This window comes from Triturus cristatus, chromosome 11 (assembly GCF_964204655.1).
Source record: "Triturus cristatus chromosome 11, aTriCri1.1, whole genome shotgun sequence".
Classification (NCBI taxonomy): Eukaryota; Metazoa; Chordata; class Amphibia; order Caudata; family Salamandridae; genus Triturus; species Triturus cristatus.
The window spans coordinates 784912979-784934587 of record NC_140594.1 but is presented as its reverse complement, the minus strand read 5'-3'; positions in this window follow the sequence as shown (position 1 = coordinate 784934587).

Sequence of the window (21609 nt, the reverse complement as noted above, 5' to 3'; positions counted from 1 at the left end):
GCCAAAGAATGAAGCAGCAGTAATAGGCTCCAGTTACTCACGGTCCAGATTGGACTAAATGTAACTGGGCTCAAATATCCAAGTGAGCAATCGGCTGTTTAGGGCATGAAGTGGTTTCAGCACCAGTCGTTCCGTGGTCTTAAGGATCAGCATCGCAGTTCTGAGCATTCTGTGGAACTTTAAAGGAATTTGCAGTAGCATTTTCTATGCTTCTGGAAATGGCATGGGCAAGCTTTGGTGCTTCATCAGGTGAGTTTGGCACAACCTGCTTCCTGTCTTTAATTTTCTGTGCAATTCCATTTTCTCCTCTGCATCGGTGGAGTGAATACTGGCTTCTCCATTGAATGTTGGTAATCCTTTGTTGGAGTCGGAGTGTGAGCTCTTAAGATAGATACTTTAGCTTTTTTGCCTTTCCCATCACTGTCCATTGAGATAGAAATATTAGTTTATACGAGGTATATATATTAGCTTGTCTGGTGGGTCTACAGCTGTACAGAGACTGCAACCACTGGAAAAACCCGTCCCCATATGTCACCTTTCCCTCAGCGCAGCCTTGCTCCGGACAAGCCAGAGAACGAAGGCCCAGCCATAGGGTCCAGTTACACAGGTTCAAGATTGGACTAAAAGGTACCGAGCTCAATCTTCCAAGTCAACAATCGCTTTTTTGGGTATGAAGTGGTTTCAGCTCCGGTTGTGCCCAAATTCACCAGAAAAAGCACCAAAGCTTGCTCTTGCACCTTCCAGAAGCATTGAAATTGCAACTGCAATTCGCTTTCAAGTTCTACAAAATGCGCAAGAGTGCGACGCTAATCCTCAGTACAATGGTACGAGTAGAGTCCTGTATTTAATTTTGTGTGCCTTTCCATGTTGTCCTCAGCGTCGGTAGAGTGAGTTTTGTCTCCTCCATTCATGGATGGTAATCCTTTGTTGGAGCCGGACTGTGAGCTTGTAAGATAGATATATTGGCTCGTTTGCCACTCCTCTCGCTGTCCCTTGAGGTAGATATATTTGCTTATATGAGGTAGATGTATTAGCTTGTCTGGTGGACCCTGCAGCTAGGCAGCGACTGTACCGAATGGTGAAACCCTTCCTCTTATGTCCCCTTTCTTGTAAGCACAGCCTTGCTCCAGACAAGCCAGAGAATGATGGAGCTGCAATAGGCTCCAGTTACTCACGGTCCAGATTGGACTAAATGTAACTGGGCTCAAATATCCAAGTGAGCAATCAGCTGTTTAGGGCATGAAGTGGTTAAAGCACCAGTCGTTCTGTGGTCTTAAGAATCAGCGCCGCAGTCCTGAGCATTCTGCGAAACTTTAAACGATTTGCAGTAGCAATTTCAATGCTTCTGGAAATGGCATGGGCAAGCTTTGGTGCTTCATCAGGTGAGTTTGGTACAACCTGCTTCCTGTCTTTAATTTTCTGTGCAATTCCATTTTCTCCTCTGCATCAGTGGAGTGAATACTGGCTTCTCCATTCACTGTTAGTAATCCTTTGTTGGAGTCGGAGTGTGAGCTCTTAATATAGATACTTTAGCTCTTTTGCCATTCCCATCACTGTCCATTGAGATAGAAATATTAGTTTATACGAGGTATATATATTAGCTTGTCTGGTGGGTCTACAGCTTTACAGAGACTGCAACCACTGGAAAAACCCGTCCCCATATGTCACCTTTCCCTCAGCGCAGCCTTGCTCCGGACAAGCCAGAGAACGAAGGCCCAGCCATAGGGTCCAGTTACACAGGTTCAAGATTGGACTAAAAGGTACCGAGCTCAATCTTCCAAGTCAACAATCGCTTTTTTGGGTATGAAGTGGTTTCAGCTCCCGTTGTGCCCAAATTCACCGGAAAAAGCACCAAAGCTTGCCCCTGCAACTTCCAGAAGCATTGAAATTGCAACTGCAATTCGCTTTCAAGTTCTACAAAATGCGCAAGAGTGAGACGCTAATCCTCAATACAATGGAACGAGTAGAGTCCTGTATTTAATTTTGTGTGCCATTCCATGTTGTCCTCAGCGTCGGTAGAGTGAGTTTTGTCTCCTCCATTCATGGATGGTAATCCTTTGTTGGAGCCGGACTGTGAGCTTGTAAGATAGATATATTGGCTCGTTTGCCACTCCTATCGCTGTCCCTTGAGGTAGATATATTTGCTTATATGAGGTAGATGTATTAGCTTGTCTGGTGGACCCTGCAGCTAGGCAGCGACTGTACCGAATGGTGAAACCCTTCCTCTTATGTCCCCTTTCTTGTAAGCACAGCCTTGCTCCAGACAAGCCAGAGAATGATGGAGCTGCAATAGGCTCCAGTTACTCACGGTCCAGATTGGACTAAATGTAACTGGGCTCAAATATCCAAGTGAGCAATCGGCTGTTTAGGGCATGAAGTGGTTTCAGCACCAGTCGTTCCGTGGTCTTAAGGATCAGCATCGCAGTTCTGAGCATTCTGTGGAACTTTAAAGGAATTTGCAGTAGCATTTTCTATGCTTCTGGAAATGGCATGGGCAAGCTTTGGTGCTTCATCAGGTGAGTTTGGCACAACCTGCTTCCTGTCTTTAATTTTCTGTGCAATTCCATTTTCTCCTCTGCATCGGTGGAGTGAATACTGGCTTCTCAATTCAATGTTGGTAATCCTTTGTTGGAGTCGGAGTGTGAGCTCTTAAGATAGATACTTTAGCTCTTTTGCCTTTCCCATCACTGTCCATTGAGATAGAAATATTAGTTTATACGAGGTATATATATTAGCTTGTCTGGTGGGTCTACAGCTGTACAGAGACTGCAACCACTGGAAAAACCCGTCCCCATATGTCACCTTTCCCTCAGCGCAGCCTTGCTCCGGACAAGCCAGAGAACGAAGGCCCAGCCATAGGGTCCAGTTACACAGGTTCAAGATTGGACTAAAAGGTACGGAGCTCAATCTTCCAAGTCAACAATCGCTTTTTTGGGTATAAAGTGGTTTCAGCTCCGGTTGTGCCCAAATTCACCAGAAAAAGCACCAAAGCTTGCTCTTGCACCTTCCAGAAGCATTGAAATTGCAACTGCAATTCGCTTTCAAGTTCTACAAAATGCGCAAGAGTGAGACGCTAATCCTCAATACAATGGAACGAGTAGAGTCCTGTATTTAATTTTGTGTGCCATTCCATGTTGTCCTCAGCGTCGGTATAGTGAGTTTTGTCTCCTCCATTCATGGATGGTAATCCTTTGTTGGAGCTGGACTGTGAGCTTGTAAGATCGATATATTGGCTCGTTTGCCACTCCTATCGCTGCCCCTTGAGGTAGCTATATTTGCTTATATGAGGTATATCGATTAGCTTGTCTGGTGAACCCTGCAGCTAAGCAGCGATTGTAACAAATAATAAAACCCTTCCTCTTATGTCCCCTTTCTTGTAAACACAGCCTTGCTCCAGACAAGCCAGAGAATGAAGCAGCAGTAATAGGCTCCAGTTACTCACGGTCCAGATTGGACTAAATGTAACTGGGCTCAAATATCCAAGTGAGCAATCGGCTGTTTAGGGCATGAAGTGGTTTCAGCACCAGTCGTTCCGTGGTCTTAAGGATCAGCATCGCAGTACTGAGCATTCTGTGGAACTTTAAAGGAATTTGCAGTAGCATTTTCTATGCTTCTGGAAGTGGCATGGGCAAGCTTTGGTGCTTCATCAGGTGACTTTGGCACAACCTGCTTCCTGTCTTTAATTTTCTGTGCAATTCCATTTTCTCCTCTGCATCGGTGGAGTGAATACTGGCTTCTCCATTGAATGTTGGTAATCCTTTGTTGGAGTCGGAGTGTGAGCTCTTAAGAAAGATACTTTAGCTTTTTTGCCTTTCCCATCACTGTCCATTGAGATAGAAATATTAGTTTATACGAGGTATATATATTAGCTTGTCTGGTGGGTCTACAGCTGTACAGAGACTGCAACCACTGGAAAAACCCGTCCCCATATGTCACCTTTCCCTCAGCGCAGCCTTGCTCCGGACAAGCCAGAGAACGAAGGCCCAGCCATAGGGTCCAGTTACACAGGTTCAAGATTGGACTAAAAGGTACAGAGCTCAATCTTCCAAGTCAACAATCGCTTTTTTGGGTATGAAGTGGTTTCAGCTCCGGTTGTGCCCAAATTCACCAGAAAAAGCACCAAAGCTTGCTCTTGCACCTTCCAGAAGCATTGAAATTGCAACTGCAATTCGCTTTCAAGTTCTACAAAATGCGCAAGAGTGCGACGCTAATCCTCAGTACAATGGTACGAGTAGAGTCCTGTATTTAATTTTGTGTGCCATTCCATGTTGTCCTCAGCGTCGGTTTAGTGAGTTTTGGCTCCTCCATTCATGGATGGTAATCCTTTGTTGGAGCTGGACTGTGAGCTTGTAAGATCGATATATTGGCTTGTTTGCCACTCCTATCACTGCCCCTTGAGGTAGCTATATTTGCTTATATGAGGTATATGTATTAGCTTGTCTGGTGAACCCTGCAGCTAAGCAGCGACTGTAACAAATAAAAAACCCTTCCTCTTATGTCCCCTTTCTTGTAAGCACAGCCTTGCTCCAGACAAGCCAGAGAATGAAGCAGCAGTAATAGGCTCCAGTTACTCACGGTCCAGATTGGACTAAATGTAACTGGGCTCAAATATCCAAGTGAGCAACCGGCTGTTTAGGGCACGAAGTGGTTTCAGCACCAGTCGTTTCGTGGTCTTAAGGATCAGCATCGCAGTTCTGAGCATTCTGTGGAACTTTAAAGGAATTTGCAGTAGCATTTTCTATGCTTCTAGAAATGGCATGGGCAAGCTTTGGTGCTTCATCAGGTGCGTTTGGCACAACCTGCTTCCTGTCTTTAATTCTCTGTGCAATTCCATTTTCTCCTCTGCATCGGTGGAGTGAATACTGGCTTCTCCATTCAATGTTGGTAATCCTTTGTTGGAGTCGGAGTGTGAGCTCTTAAGATAGATACTTTAGCTTTTTTGCCTTTCCCATCACTGTCCATTGAGATAGAAATATTAGTTTATACGAGGTATATATATTAGCTTGTTTGGTGGGTCTACAGCTGTACAGAGACTGCAACCACTGGAAAAACCCGTCCCCATATGTCACCTTTCCCTCAGCGCAGCCTTGCTCCGGACAAGCCAGAGAACGAAGGCCCAGCCATAGGGTCCAGTTACACAGGTTCAAGATTGGACTAAAAGGTACGTAGCTCAATCTTCCAAGTCAACAATCGCTTTTTTGGGTATGAAGTGGTTTCAGCTCCGGTTGTGCCCAAATTCACCAGAAAAAGCACCAAAGCTTGCTCTTGCACCTTCCAGAAGCATTGAAATTGCAACTGCAATTTGCTTTCAAGTTCTACAAAATGCGCAAGAGTGCGACGCTAATCCTCAGTACAATGGTACGAGTAGAGTCCTGTATTTAATTTTGTGTGCCATTCCATGTTGTCCTCAGCGTCGGTAGAGTGAGTTTTGTCTCCTCCATTCATGGATGGTAATCCTTTGTTGGAGCCGGACTGTGAGCTTGTAAGATAGATATATTGGCTCGTTTGCCACTCCTATCGCTGTCCCTTGAGGTAGATATATTTGCTTATATGAGGTAGATGTATTAGCTTGTCTGGTGGACCCTGCAGCTAGGCAGCGACTGTACCGAATGGTGAAACCCTTCCTCTTATGTCCCCTTTCTTGTAAGCACAGCCTTGCTCCAGACAAGCCAGAGAATGATGGAGCTGCAATAGGCTCCAGTTACTCACAGTCCAGATTGGACTAAATGTAACTGGGCTCAAATATCCAAGTGAGCAATCGGCTGTTTAGGGCATGAAGTGGTTTCAGCACCAGTCGTTCCGTGGTCTTAAGGATCAGCATCGCAGTTCTGAGCATTCTGTGGAACTTTAAAGGAATTTGCAGTAGCATTTTCTATGCTTCTGGAAATGGCATGGGCAAGCTTTGGTGCTTCATCAGGTGAGTTTGGCACAACCTGCTTCCTGTCTTTAATTTTCTGTGCAATTCCATTTTCTCCTCTGCATCGGTGGAGTGAATACTGGCTTCTCTATTCAATGTTGGTAATCCTTTGTTGGAGTCGGAGTGTGAGCTCTTAAGATAGATACTTTAGCTTTTTTGCCTTTCCCATCACTGTCCATTGAGATAGAAATATTAGTTTATACGAGGTATATATATTAGCTTGTCTGGTGGGTCTACAGCTTTACAGAGACTGCAACCACTGGAAAAACCCGTCCCCATATGTCACCTTTCCCTCAGCGCAGCCTTGCTCCGGACAAGCCAGAGAACGAAGGCCCAGCCATAGGGTCCAGTTACACAGGTTCAAGATTGGACTAAAAGGTACCGAGCTCAATCTTCCAAGTCAACAATCGCTTTTTTAGGTATGAAGTGGTTTCAGCTCCGGTTGTGCCCAAATTCACCGGAAAAAGCACCAAAGCTTGCCCCTACAACTTCCAGAAGCATTGAAATTGCAACTGCAATTCGCTTTCAAGTTCTACAAAATGCGCAAGACTGAGATGCTAATCCTCAATACAATGGAACGAGTAGAGTCCTGTATTTAATTTTGTGTGCCATTCCATGTTGTCCTCAGCGTCGGTTTAGTGAGTTTTGGCTCCTCCATTCATGGATGGTAATCCTTTGTTGGAGCTGGACTGTGAGCTTGTAAGATCGATATATTGGCTTGTTTGCCACTCCTATCACTGCCCCTTGAGGTAGCTATATTTGCTTATATGAGGTATATGTATTAGCTTGTCTGGTGAACCCTGCAGCTAAGCAGCGACTAACAAATAAAAAACCCTTCCTCTTATGTCCCCTTTCTTGTAAGCACAGCCTTGCTCCAGACAAGCCAGAGAATGAAGCAGCAGTAATAGGCTCCAGTTACTCACGGTCCAGATTGGACTAAATGTAACTGGGCTCAAATATCCAAGTGAGCAACCGGCTGTTTAGGGCACGAAGTGGTTTCAGCACCAGTCGTTTCGTGGTCTTAAGGATCAGCATCGCAGTTCTGAGCATTCTGTGGAACTTTAAAGGAATTTGCAGTAGCATTTTCTATGCTTCTAGAAATGGCATGGGCAAGCTTTGGTGCTTCATCAGGTGCGTTTGGCACAACCTGCTTCCTGTCTTTAATTCTCTGTGCAATTCCATTTTCTCCTCTGCATCGGTGGAGTGAATACTGGCTTCTCCATTCAATGTTGGTAATCCTTTGTTGGAGTCGGAGTGTGAGCTCTTAAGATAGATACTTTAGCTTTTTTGCCTTTCCCATCACTGTCCATTGAGATAGAAATATTAGTTTATACGAGGTATATATATTAGCTTGTCTGGTGGGTCTACAGCTGTACAGAGACTGCAACCACTGGAAAAACCCGTCCCCATATGTCACCTTTCCCTCAGCGCAGCCTTGCTCCGGACAAGCCAGAGAACGAAGGCCCAGCCATAGGGTCCAGTTACACAGGTTCAAGATTGGACTAAAAGGTACGTAGCTCAATCTTCCAAGTCAACAATCGCTTTTTTGGGTATGAAGTGGTTTCAGCTCCGGTTGTGCCCAAATTCACCAGAAAAAGCACCAAAGCTTGCTCTTGCACCTTCCAGAAGCATTGAAATTGCAACTGCAATTTGCTTTCAAGTTCTACAAAATGCGCAAGAGTGCGACGCTAATCCTCAGTACAATGGTACGAGTAGAGTCCTGTATTTAATTTTGTGTGCCATTCCATGTTGTCCTCAGCGTCGGTAGAGTGAGTTTTGTCTCCTCCATTCATGGATGGTAATCCTTTGTTGGAGCCGGACTGTGAGCTTGTAAGATAGATATATTGGCTCGTTTGCCACTCCTATCGCTGTCCCTTGAGGTAGATATATTTGCTTATATGAGGTAGATGTATTAGCTTGTCTGGTGGACCCTGCAGCTAGGCAGCGACTGTACCGAATGGTGAAACCCTTCCTCTTATGTCCCCTTTCTTGTAAGCACAGCCTTGCTCCAGACAAGCCAGAGAATGATGGAGCTGCAATAGGCTCCAGTTACTCACAGTCCAGATTGGACTAAATGTAACTGGGCTCAAATATCCAAGTGAGCAATCGGCTGTTTAGGGCATGAAGTGGTTTCAGCACCAGTCGTTCCGTGGTCTTAAGGATCAGCATCGCAGTTCTGAGCATTCTGTGGAACTTTAAACGAATTTGCAGTAGCATTTTCTATGCTTCTGGAAATGGCATGGGCAAGCTTTGGTGCTTCATCAGGTGAGTTTGGCACAACCTGCTTCCTGTCTTTAATTTTCTGTGCAATTCCATTTTCTCCTCTGCATCGGTGGAGTGAATACTGGCTTCTCTATTCAATGTTGGTAATCCTTTGTTGGAGTCGGAGTGTGAGCTCTTAAGATAGATACTTTAGCTTTTTTGCCTTTCCCATCACTGTCCATTGAGATAGAAATATTAGTTTATACGAGGTATATATATTAGCTTGTCTGGTGGGTCTACAGCTTTACAGAGACTGCAACCACTGGAAAAACCCGTCCCCATATGTCACCTTTCCCTCAGCGCAGCCTTGCTCCGGACAAGCCAGAGAACGAAGGCCCAGCCATAGGGTCCAGTTACACAGGTTCAAGATTGGACTAAAAGGTACCGAGCTCAATCTTCCAAGTCAACAATCGCTTTTTTAGGTATGAAGTGGTTTCAGCTCCGGTTGTGCCCAAATTCACCGGAAAAAGCACCAAAGCTTGCCCCTACAACTTCCAGAAGCATTGAAATTGCAACTGCAATTCGCTTTCAAGTTCTACAAAATGCGCAAGACTGAGATGCTAATCCTCAATACAATGGAACGAGTAGAGTCCTGTATTTAATTTTGTGTGCCATTCCATGTTGTCCTCAGCGTCGGTATAGTGAGTTTTGTCTCCTCCATTCATGGATGGTAATCCTTTGTTGGAGCTGGACTGTGAGCTTGTAAGATCGATATATTGGCTCGTTTGCCACTCCTATCACTGCCCCTTGAGGTAGCTATATTTGCTTATATGAGGTATATGTATTAGCTTGTCTGGTGAACCCTGCAGCTAAGCAGCGACTGTAACAAATAAAAAACCCTCCCTCTTATGTCCCCTTTCTTGTAAGCACAGCCTTGCTCCAGACAAGCCAGAGAATGAAGCAGCAGTAATAGGCTCCAGTTACTCACGGTCCAGATTGGACTAAATGTAACTGGGCTCAAATATCCAAGTGAGCAACCGGCTGTTTAGGGCATGAAGTGGTTTCAGCACCAGTCGTTCCGTGGTTTTAAGGATCAGCACCGCAGTTCTGAGCATTCTGTGGAACTTTAAAGGAATTTGCAGTAGCATTTTCTATGCTTCTGGAAATGGCATGGGCAAGCTTTGGTGCTTCATCAGGTGAGTTTGGCACAACCTGCTTCCTGTCTTTAATTTTCTGTGCAATTCCATTTTCTCCTCTGCATCGGTGGAGTGAATACTGGCTTCTCCATTCAATGTTGGTAATCCTTTGTTGGAGTCGGAGTGTGAGCTCTTAAGATAGATACTTTAGCTTTTTTGCCTTTCCCATCACTGTCCATTGAGATAGAAATATTAGTTTATACGAGGTATATATATTAGCTTGTCTGGTGGGTCTACAGCTGTACAGAGACTGCAACCACTGGAAAAACCCGTCCCCATATGTCACCTTTCCCTCAGCGCAGCCTTGCTCCGGACAAGCCAGAGAACGAAGGCCCAGCCATATGGTCCAGTTACACAGGTTCAAGATTGGACTAAAAGGTACGGAGCTCAATCTTCCAAGTCAACAATCGCTTTTTTGGGTATGAAGTGGTTTCAGCTCCGGTTGTGCCCAAATTCACCAGAAAAAGCACCAAAGCTTGCTCTTGCACCTTCCAGAAGCATTGAAATTGCAACTGCAATTTGCTTTCAAGTTCTACAAAATGCGCAAGAGTGCGACGCTAATCCTCAGTACAATGGTACGAGTAGAGTCCTGTATTTAATTTTGTGTGCCATTCCATGTTGTCCTCAGCGTCGGTAGAGTGAGTTTTGTCTCCTCCATTCATGGATGGTAATCCTTTGTTGGAGCCGGACTGTGAGCTTGTAAGATAGATATATTGGCTCGTTTGCCACTCCTATCGCTGTCCCTTGAGGTAGATATATTTGCTTATATGAGGTAGATGTATTAGCTTGTCTGGTGGACCCTGCAGCTAGGCAGCGACTGTACCGAATGGTGAAACCCTTCCTCTTATGTCCCCTTTCTTGTAAGCACAGCCTTGCTCCATACAAGCCAGAGAATGATGGAGCTGCAATAGGCTCCAGTTACTCACAGTCCAGATTGGACTAAATGTAACTGGGCTCAAATATCCAAGTGAGCAATCGGCTGGGTAGGGCATGAAGTGGTTTCAGCACCAGTCGTTCCGTGGTCTTAAGGATCAGCATCGCAGTTCTAAACATTCTGTGGAACTTTAAAGGAATTTGCAGTAGCATTTTCTATGCTTCTGGAAATGGCATGGGCAAGCTTTGGTGCTTCATCAGGTGAGTTTGGCACAACCTGCTTCCTGTCTTTAATTTTCTGTGCAATTCCATTTTCTCCTCTGCATCGGTGGAGTGAATACTGGCTTCTCTATTCAATGTTGGTAATCCTTTGTTGGAGTCGGAGTGTGAGCTCTTAAGATAGATACTTTAGCTTTTTTGCCTTTCCCATCACTGTCCATTGAGATAGAAATATTAGTTTATACGAGGTATATATATTAGCTTGTCTGGTGGGTCTACAGCTTTACAGAGACTGCAACCACTGGAAAAACCCGTCCCCATATGTCACTTTTCCCTCAGCGCAGCCTTGCTCCGGACAAGCCAGAGAACGAAGGCCCAGCCATAGGGTCCAGTTACACAGGTTCAAGATTGGACTAAAAGGTACCGAGCTCAATCTTCCAAGTCAACAATCGCTTTTTTAGGTATGAAGTGGTTTCAGCTCCGGTTGTGCCCAAATTCACCGGAAAAAGCACAAAAGCTTGCCCCTACAACTTCCAGAAGCATTGAAATTGCAACTGCAATTCGCTTTCAAGTTCTACAAAATGCGCAAGACTGAGATGCTAATCCTCAATACAATGGAACGAGTAGAGTCCTGTATTTAATTTTGTGTGCCATTCCATGTTGTCCTCAGCGTCGGTATAGTGAGTTTTGTCTCCTCCATTCATGGATGGTAATCCTTTGTTGGAGCTGGACTGTGAGCTTGTAAGATCGATATATTGGCTCGTTTGCCACTCCTATCGCTGCCCCTTGAGGTAGCTATATTTGCTTATATGAGGTATATGTATTAGCTTGTCTGGTGAACCCTGCAGCTAAGCAGCGACATTAACAAATAATAAAACCCTTCCTCTTATGTCCCCTTTCTTGTAAGCACAGCCTTGCTCCAGACAAGCCAGAGAATGAAGCAGCAGTAATAGGCTCCAGTTACTCACGGCTCAGATTGGACTAAATGTAACTGGGCTCAAATATCCAAGTGAGCAACCGGCTGTTTAGGGCATGAAGTGGTTTCAGCACCAGTCGTTCCGTGGTCTTAAGGATCAGCATCGCAGTTCTGAGCATTCTGTGGAACTTTAAAGGAATTTGCAGTAGCATTTTCTATGCTTCTGGAAATGGCATGGGCAGGCTTTGGTGCTTCATCAGGTAAGTTTGGCACAACCTGCTTCCTGTCTTTAATTTTCTGTGCAATTCCATTTTCTCCTCTGCATCGGTGGAGTGAATACTGGCTTCTCCATTGAATGTTGGTAATCCTTTGTTGGTGTCGGAGTGTGAGCTCTTAAGATAGATACTTTAGCTTTTTTGCCTTTCCCATCACTGTCCATTGAGATAGAAATATTAGTTTATACGAGGTATATATATTAGCTTGTCTGGTGGGTCTACAGCTGTACAGAGACTGCAACCACTCGAAAAACCCGTCCCCATATGTCACCTTTCCCTCAGCGCAGCCTTGCTCCGGACAAGCCAGAGAACGAAGGCCCAGCCATAGGGTCCAGTTACACAGGTTCAAGATTGGACTAAAAGGTACGGAGCTCAATCTTCCAAGTCAACAATCGCTTTTTTGGGTATGAAGTGGTTTCAGCTCCGGTTGTGGCCAAATTCACCAGAAAAAGCACCAAAGCTTGCTCTTGCACCTTCCAGAAGCATTGAAATTGCAACTGCAATTCGCTTTCAAGTTCTACAAAATGCGCAAGAGTGCGACGCTAATCCTCAGTACAATGGTACGAGTAGAGTCCTGTATTTAATTTTGTGTGCCTTTCCATGTTGTCCTCAGCGTCGGTAGAGTGAGTTTTGTCTCCTCCATTCATGGATGGTAATCCTTTGTTGGAGCCGGACTGTGAGCTTGTAAGATAGATATATTGGCTCGTTTGCCACTCCTCTCGCTGTCCCTTGAGGTAGATATATTTGTTTATATGAGGTAGATGTATTAGCTTGTCTGGTGGACCCTGCAGCTAGGCAGCGACTGTACCGAATGGTGAAACCCTTCCTCTTATGTCCCCTTTCTTGTAAGCACAGCCTTGCTCCAGACAAGCCAGAGAATGATGGAGCTGCAATAGGCTCCAGTTACTCACGGTCCAGATTGGACTAAATGTAACTGGGCTCAAATATCCAAGTGAGCAATCAGCTGTTTAGGGCATGAAGTTGTTAAAGCACCAGTCGTTCTGTGGTCTTAAGAATCAGCGCCGCAGTCCTGAGCATTCTGCGGAACTTTAAAGGAATTTGCAGTAGCATTTTCTATGCTTCTGGAAATGGCATGGGCAAGCTTTGGTGCTTCATCAGGTGAGTTTGGCACAACCTGCTTCCTGTCTTTAATTTTCTGTGCAATTCCATTTTCTCCTCTGCATCGGTGGAGTGAATACTGGCTTCTCAATTCGATGTTGGTAATCCTTTGTTGGAGTCGGAGTGTGAGCTCTTAAGATAGATACTTTAGCTCTTTTGCCTTTCCCATCACTGTCCATTGAGATAGAAATATTAGTTTATACGAGGTATATATATTAGCTTGTCTGGTGGGTCTACAGCTGTACAGAGACTGCAACCACTGGAAAAACCCGTCCCCATATGTCACCTTTCCCTCAGCGCAGCCTTGCTCCGGACAAGCCAGAGAACGAAGGCCCAGCCATAGGGTCCAGTTACACAGGTTCAAGATTGGACTAAAAGGTACGGAGCTCAATCTTCCAAGTCAACAATCGCTTTTTTGGGTATAAAGTGGTTTCAGCTCCGGTTGTGCCCAAATTCACCAGAAAAAGCACCAAAGCTTGCTCTTGCACCTTCCAGAAGCATTGAAATTGCAACTGCAATTCGCTTTCAAGTTCTACAAAATGCGCAAGAGTGAGACACTAATCCTCAATACAATGGAACGAGTAGAGTCCTGTATTTAATTTTGTGTGCCATTCCATGTTGTCCTCAGCGTCGGTATAGTGAGTTTTGTCTCCTCCATTCATGGATGGTAATCCTTTGTTGGAGCTGGACTGTGAGCTTGTAAGATCGATATATTGGCTCGTTTGCCACTCCTATCACTGCCCCTTGAGGTAGCTATATTTGCTTATATGAGGTATATGTATTAGCTTGTCTGGTGAACCCTGCAGCTAAGCAGCGACTGTAACAAATAAAAACCCCTTCCTCTTATGTCCCCTTTCTTGTAAGCAGAGCCTTGCTCCAGACAAGCCAGAGACTGAAGCAGCAGTAATAGGCTCCAGTTACTCACGGTCCAGATTGGACTAAATGTAACTGGGCTCAAATATCCAAGTGAGCAACCGGCTGTTTAGGGCATGAAGTGGTTTCAGCACCAGTCGTTCCGTGGTCTTAAGGATCAGCATCGCAGTTCTGAGCATTCTGTGGAACTTTAAAGGAATTTGCAGTAGCATTTTCTATGCTTCTGGAAATGGCATGGGCAAGCTTTGGTGCTTCATCAGGTGAGTTTGGCACAACCTGCTTCCTGTCTTTAATTTTCTGTGCAATTCCATTTTCTCCTCTGCATCGGTGGAGTGAATACTGGCTTCTCCATTCAATGTTGGTAATCCTTTGTTGGAGTCGGAGTGTGAGCTCTTAAGATAGATACTTTAGCTTTTTTGCCTTTCCCACCACTGTCCATTGAGATAGAAATATTAGTTTATACGAGGTATATATATTAGCTTGTCTGGTGGGTCTACAGCTGTACAGAGACTGCATCCACTGGAAAAACCCATCCCCATATGTCACCTTTCCCTCAGCGCAGCCTTGCTCCGGACAAGCCAGAGAACGAAGGCCCAGCCATAGGGTCCAGTTACACAGGTTCAAGATTGGACTAAAAGGTACCGAGCTCAATCTTCCAAGTCAACAATCGCTTTTTTGGGTCTGAAGTGGTTTCAGCTCCGGTTGTGCCCAAATTCACCAGAAAAAGCACCAAAGCTTGCTCTTGCACCTTCCAGAAGCATTGAAATTGCAACTGCAATTCGCTTTCAAGTTCTACAAAATGCGCAAGAGTGCGACGCTAATCCTCAGTACAATGGTACGAGTAGAGAGTCCTGTATTTAATTTTGTGTGCCATTCCATGTTGTCCTCAGCGTCGGTAGAGTGAGTTTTGTCTCCTCCATTCATGGACGGTAATCCTTTGTTGGAGCCGGATTGTGAGCTTGTAAGATAGATATATTGGCTCGTTTGCCACTCCTATCGCTGTCCCTTGAGGTAGATATATTTGCTTATATGAGGTAGATGTATTAGCTTGTCTGGTGGACCCTGCAGCTAGGCAGCGACTGTACCGAATGGTGAAACCCTTCCTCTTATGTCCCCTTTCTTGTAAGCACAGCCTTGCTCCAGACAAGCCAGAGAATGATGGAGCTGCAATAGGCTCCAGTTACTCACGGTCCAGATTAGACTAAATGTAACTGGGCTCAAATATCCAAGTGAGCAATCGGCTGTTTAGGGCATGAAGTGGTTAAAGCACCAGTCGTTCCGTGGTCTTAAGAATCAGCGCCTCAGTCCTGAGCATTCTGCGGAACTTTAAACGATTTGCAGTAGCAATTTCAATGCTTCTGGAAATGGCATGGGCAAGCTTTGGTGCTTCATCAGGTGAGTTTGGCACAACCTGCTTCCTGTCTTTAATTTTCTGTGCAATTCCATTTTCTCCTCTGCATCGGTGGAGTGAATACTGGCTTCTCCATTCAATGTTGGTAATCCTTTGTTGGAGTCGGAGTGTGAGCTCTTAAGATAGATACTTTAGCTCTTTTGCCTTTCCCATCACTGTCCATTGAGATAGAAATATTAGTTTATACGAGGTATATATATTAGCTTGTCTGGTGGGTCTACAGCTTTACAGAGACTGCAACCACTGGAAAAACCCATCCCCATATGTCACCTTTCCCTCAGCGCAGCCTTGCTCCGGACAAGCCAGAGAACGAAGGCCTAGCCATAGGGTCCAGTTACACAGGTTCAAGATTGGACTAAAAGGTACCGAGCTCAATCTTCCAAGTCAACAATCGCTTTTTTGGGTATGAAGTGGTTTCAGCTCCGGTTGTGCCCAAATTCACCGGAAAAAGCACCAAAGCTTGCCCCTGCAACTTCCAGAAGCATTGAAATTGCAACTGCAATTCGCTTTCAAGTTCTACAAAATGCGCAAGAGTGAGACGCTAATCCTCAATACAATGGAACGAGAAGAGTCCTGTATTTAATTTTGTGTGCCATTCCATGTTGTCTTCAGCGTCGGTATAGTGAGTTTTGTCTCCTCCATTCATGGATGGTAATCCTTTGTTGGAGCTGGACTGTGAGCTTGTAAGATCGATATATTGGCTCGTTTGCCACTCCTATCGCTGCCCCTTGAGGTAGCTATATTTGCTTATATGAGGTATATGTATTAGCTTGTCTGGTGAACCCTGCAGCTAAGCAGCGACTGTAACAAATAATAAAACCCTTCCACTTATGTCCCCTTTCTTGTAAGCACAGCCTTGCTCCAGAAAAGCCAGAGAATGAAGCAGCAGTAATAGGCTCCAGTTACTCACGGTCCAGATTGGACTAAATGTAACTGGGCTCAAATATCCAAGTGAGCAATCGGCTGTTTAGGGCATGAAGTGGTTTCAGCACCAGTCGTTCCGTGGTCTTAAGGATCAGCATCGCAGTTCTGAGCATTCTGTGGAACTTTAAAGGAATTTGCAGTAGCATTTTCTATGCTTCTGGAAAGGGCATGGGCAAGCTTTGGTGCTTATTTATTTATTTATTTATTTATTAGCTTATATAGCGCTGGAATCGACTCCAATGGAGTATCTCTGCGCTTTTCGGTAGTCGGTAAAACAAGGATAAGATGATGGAGAGGCTAGATCTCATTCTTAAACAGCACTGTTTTAAGGAGTTTCCTGTAGGTAAGATGTTCCTTGCATTGTCTTAATGATAAAGGAAGTTTATTCCACAATGTGGGGCCTGTAGTAGATAAAGCTTTATTCCCATGTCTGGCTTTTTTTGCACGAGGGATCACCAAGAGGAGATTATTACTAGATCTTAGTGATCGGAGCGGAATGTAGGGAACAAATTTGTTTTGTAGATAAACAGGCCCTTGACCATTTATGCATTTGTGGATAAGGCAACATATCTTAAATTTTATCCTCTGACGGATCGACAGCCAGTGTAGCTGATCCAGGAGGGGTTTGGAGGCAGTTCTGGGGGGGACATTAAGGACAAGGCGAGCTGCCGTGTTCTGAATGACCTGCAGTTTATTCAAAACACTTTCGTTAGCAGAAAGAAGCAGGCCATTACAGTAGTCAATCCTACTTAAAATCAAGGCCTGGACCAAGGTTCTCTTACAGGAATCTGGCAGGAGGGGAAAGATTTTCCGTAGCAAACTAATAGTGTGAAAACAGATTCCTGAAGTGTAATTGACATGTTGTTTGAAAAGCAAGTCCTGATCCAGACGAATCCCAAGGTTCTTCACAACCTGTTTCGGTTCAGGAACAATTCCCAGATCAGGCGGCCACCAGTCAGGGGTCCACAACATTTTTGCCTCACCAAACAACATTACTTCCGTTTTACTGACATTACACTGGAGAAAGTTGGAAGACATCCAGCGAGCCACTGCCTTCATGCCAGCAGAAAAGGAATTCTTCACCTCAGCGGAGAGGGTTTTGAAGGGAAAGAGAAGCTGGGTGTCATCAGCGTACGACACTGGAATGAAACCATATCTTCTCATCAATCTAGCCAATGGTGCCACATATATATTAAAAAGGGTTGGGCTCAAACAGGAGCCCTGGGGCACCCCCTGTTGCTTCATCAGGTGAGTTTGGCACAACCTGCTTCCTGTCTTTAATTTTCTGTGCAATTCCATTTTCTCCTCTGCATCGGTGGAGTGAATACTGGCTTCTCCATTGAATGTTGGTAATCCTTTGTTGGAGTCGGAGTGTGAGCTCTTAAGATAGATACTTTAGCTCTTTTGCCTTTCCCATCACTGTCCATTGAGATAGAAATACTAGTTTATACGAGGTATATATATTAGCTTGTTTGGTGGGTCTACAGCTTTACAGAGACTGCAACCACTGGAAAAACCCATCCCCATATGTCACCTTTCCCTCAGCGCAGCCTTGCTCCGGACAAGCCAGAGAACGAAGGCCCAGCCATAGGGTCCAGTTACACAGGTTCAAGATTGGACTAAAAGGTACCGAGCTCAATCTTCCAAGTCAACAATCGCTTTTTTAGGTATGAAGTGGTTTCAGCTCCGGTTGTGCCCAAATTCACCGGAAAAAGCACCAAAGCTTGCCCCTACAACTTCCAGAAGCATTGAAATTGCAACTGCAATTCGCTTTCAAGTTCTACAAAATGCGCAAGAGTGAGATGCTAATCCTCAATACAATGGAACGAGTAGAGTCCTGTATTTATTTTGTGTGCCATTCCATGTTGTCCTCAGCGTCGGTATAGTGAGTTTTGTCTCCTCCATTCATGGATGGTAATCCTTTGTTGGAGCTGGACTGTGAGCTTGTAAGATCGATATATTGGCTCGTTTGCCACTCCTATCGCTGCCCCTTGAGGTAGCTATATTTGCTTATATGAGGTATATGTATTAGCTTGTCTGGTGAACCCTGCAGCTAAGCAGCGACTGTAACAAATAATAAAACCCTTCCTCTTATGTCCCCTTTCTTGTAAGCACAGCCTTGCTCCAGACAAGCCAGAGAATGAAGCAGCAGTAATAGGCTCCAGTTACTCACGGTCCAGATTGGACTAAATGTAACTGGGCTCAAATATCCAAGTGAGCAATCGGCTGTTTAGGGCATGAAGTGGTTTCAGCACCAGTCGTTCCGTGGTCTTAAGGATCAGCATCGCAGTACTGAGCATTCTGTGGAACTTTAAAGGAATTTGCAGTAGCATTTTCTATGCTTCTGGAAGTGGCATGGGCAAGCTTTGGTGCTTCATCAGGTGACTTTGGCACAACCTGCTTCCTGTCTTTAATTTTCTGTGCAATTCCATTATCTCCTCTGCATCGGTGGAGTGAATACTGGCTTCTCCATTCAATGTTGGTAATCCTTTGTTGGAGTCGGAGTGTGAGCTCTTAAGATAGATACTTCAGCTTTTTTGCCTTTCCCATCACTGTCCATTGAGATAGAAATATTAGTTAATACGAGGTATATATATTAGCTTGTCTGGTGGGTCTACAGCTGTACAGAGACTGCAACCACTGGAAAAACCCGTCCCCATATGTCACCTTTGCCTCAGCGCAGCCTTGCTCCGGACAAGCCAGAGAACGAAGGCCCAGCCATAGGGTCCAGTTACACAGGTTCAAGATTGGACTAAAAGGTACGGAGCTCAATCTTCCAAGTCAACAATCGCTTTTTTGGGTATGAAGTGGTTTCAGCTCCGGTTGTGCCCAAATTCACCAGAAAAAGCACCAAAGCTTGCTCTTGCACCTTCCAGAAGCATTGAAATTGCAACTGCAATTCGCTTTCAAGTTCTACAAAATGCGCAAGAGTGCGACGCTAATCCTCAGTACAATGGTACGAGTAGAGTCCTGTATTTAATTTTGTGTGCCATTCCATGTTGTCATCAGCGTCGGTAGAGTGAGTTTTGTCTCCTCCATTCATGGATGGTAATCCTTTGTTGGAGCCGGACTGTGAGCTTGTAAGATAGATATATTGGCTCGTTTGCCACTCCTATCGCTGTCCCTTGAGGTAGATATATTTGCTTATATGAGGTAGATGTATTAGCTTGTCTGGTGAACCCTGCAGCTAGGCAGCGACTGTACCGAATGGTGAAACCCTTCCTCTTATGTCCCCTTTCTTGTAAGCACAGCCTTGCTCCAGACAAGCCAGAGAATGATGGAGCTGCAATAGGCTCCAGTTAATCACGGTCCAGATTGGACTAAATGTAACTGGGCTCAAATATCCAAGTGAGCAATCGGCTGTTTAGGGCATGAAGTGGTTAAAGCACCAGTCGTTCCGTGGTCTTAAGGATCAGCGCCGCAGTCCTGAGCATTCTGCGGAACTTTAAACGATTTGCAGTAGCAATTTCAATGCTTCTGGAAATGGCATGGGCAAGCTTTGGTGCTTCATCAGGTGAGTTTTGCACAACCTGCTTCCTGTCTTTAATTTTCTGTGCAATTCCATTTTCTCCTCTGCATCGGTGGAGTGAATACTGGCTTCTCCATTCAAAGTTGGTAATCCTTTGTTGGAGTCGGAGTGTGAGCTCTTAAGATAGATACTTTAGCTCTTTTGCCTTTCCCATCACTGTCCATTGAGATAGAAATATTAGTTTATACGAGGTATATATATTAGCTTGTCTGGTGGGTCTACAGCTTTACAGAGACTGCAACCACTGGAAAAACCCGTCCCCATATGTCACCTTTCCCTCAGCGCAGCCTTGCTCCGGACAAGCCAGAGAACGAAGGCCCAGCCATAGGGTCCAGTTACACAGGTTCAAGATTGGACTAAAAGGTACCGAGCTCAATCTTCCAAGTCAACAATCGCTTTTTTAGGTATGAAGTGGTTTCAGCTCCGGTTGTGCCCAAATTCACCGGAAAAAGCACCAAAGCTTGCCCCTACAACTTCCAGAAGCATTGAAATTGCAAATGCAATTCGCTTTCAAGTTCTACAAAATGCGCAAGAGTGAGATGCTAATCCTCAATACAATGGAACGAGTAGAGTCCTGTATTTAATTTTGTGTGCCATTCCATGTTGTCCTCAGCGTCGGTATAGTGAGTTTTGTCTCCTCCATTCATGGATGGTAATCCTTTGTTGGAGCTGGACTGTGAGCTTGTAAGATCGATATATTGGCTCGTTTGCCACTCCTATCGCTGCCCCTTGAGGTAGCTATATTTGCTTATATGAGGTATATGTATTAGCTTGTCTGGTGAACCCTGCAGCTAAGCAGCGATTGTAACAAATAATAAAACCCTTCCTCTTATGTCCCCTTTCTTGTAAGCACAGCCTTGCTCCAGACAAGCCAGAGAATGAAGCAGCAGTAATAGGCTCCAGTTACTCACGGTCCAGATTGGACTAAATGTAACTGGGCTCAAATATCCAAGTGAGCAATAGGCTGTTTAGGGCATGAAGTGGTTTCAGCACCAGTCGTTCCGTGGTCTTAAGGATCAGCATCGCAGTACTGAGCATTCTGTGGAACTTTAAAGGAATTTGCAGTAGCATTTTCTATGCTTCTGGAAGTGGCATGGGCAAGCTTTGGTGCTTCATCAGGTGACTTTGGCACAACCTGCTTCCTGTCTTTAATTTTCTGTGCAATTCCATGTTCTCCTCTGCATCGGTGGAGTGAATACTGGCTTCTCCATGAAATGTTGGTAATCCTTTGTTGGAGTCGGAGTGTGAGCTCTTAAGAAAGATACTTTAGCTTTTTTGCCTTTCCCATCACTGTCCATTGAGATAGAAATATTAGTTTATACGAGGTATATATATTAGCTTGTCTGGTGGGTCTACAGCTGTACAGAGACTGCAACCACTGGAAAAACCCGTCCCCATATGTCACCTTTCCCTCAGCGCAGCCTTGCTCCGGACAAGCCAGAGAACGAAGGCCCAGCCATGGGGTCCAGTTACACAGGTTCAAGATTGGACTAAAAGGTACGGAGCTCAATCTTCCAAGTCAACAATCGCTTTTTTGGGTATGAAGTGGTTTCAGCTCCGGTTGTGCCCAAATTCACCAGAAAAAGCACCAAAGCTTGCTCTTGCACCTTCCAGAAGCATTAAAATTGCAACTGCAATCCGCTTTCAAGTTCTACAAAATGCGCAAGAGTGCGACGCTAATCCTCAGTACAATGGTACGAGTAGAGTCCTGTATTTAATTTTGTGTGCCATTCCATGTTGTCCTCAGCGTCGGTAGAGTGAGTTTTGTCTCCTCCATTCATGGATGGTAATCCTTTGTTGGAGCCGGACTGTGAGCTTGTAAGATAGATATATTGGCTCGTTTGCCACTCCTATCGCTGTCCCTTGAGGTAGATATATTTGCTTATATGAGGTAGATGTATTAGCTTGTCTGGTGGACCCTGCAGCTAGGCAGCGACTGTACCGAATGGTGAAACCCTTCCTCTTATGTCCCCTTTCTTGTAAGCACAGCCTTGCTCCAGACAAGCCAGAGAATGATGGAGCTGCAATAGGCTCCAGTTACTCACGGTCCAGATTGGACTAAATGTAACTGGGCTCAAATATCCAAGTGAGCAATCGGCTGTTTAGGGCATGAAGTGGTTAAAGCACCAGTCGTTCTGTGGTCTTAAGAATCAGC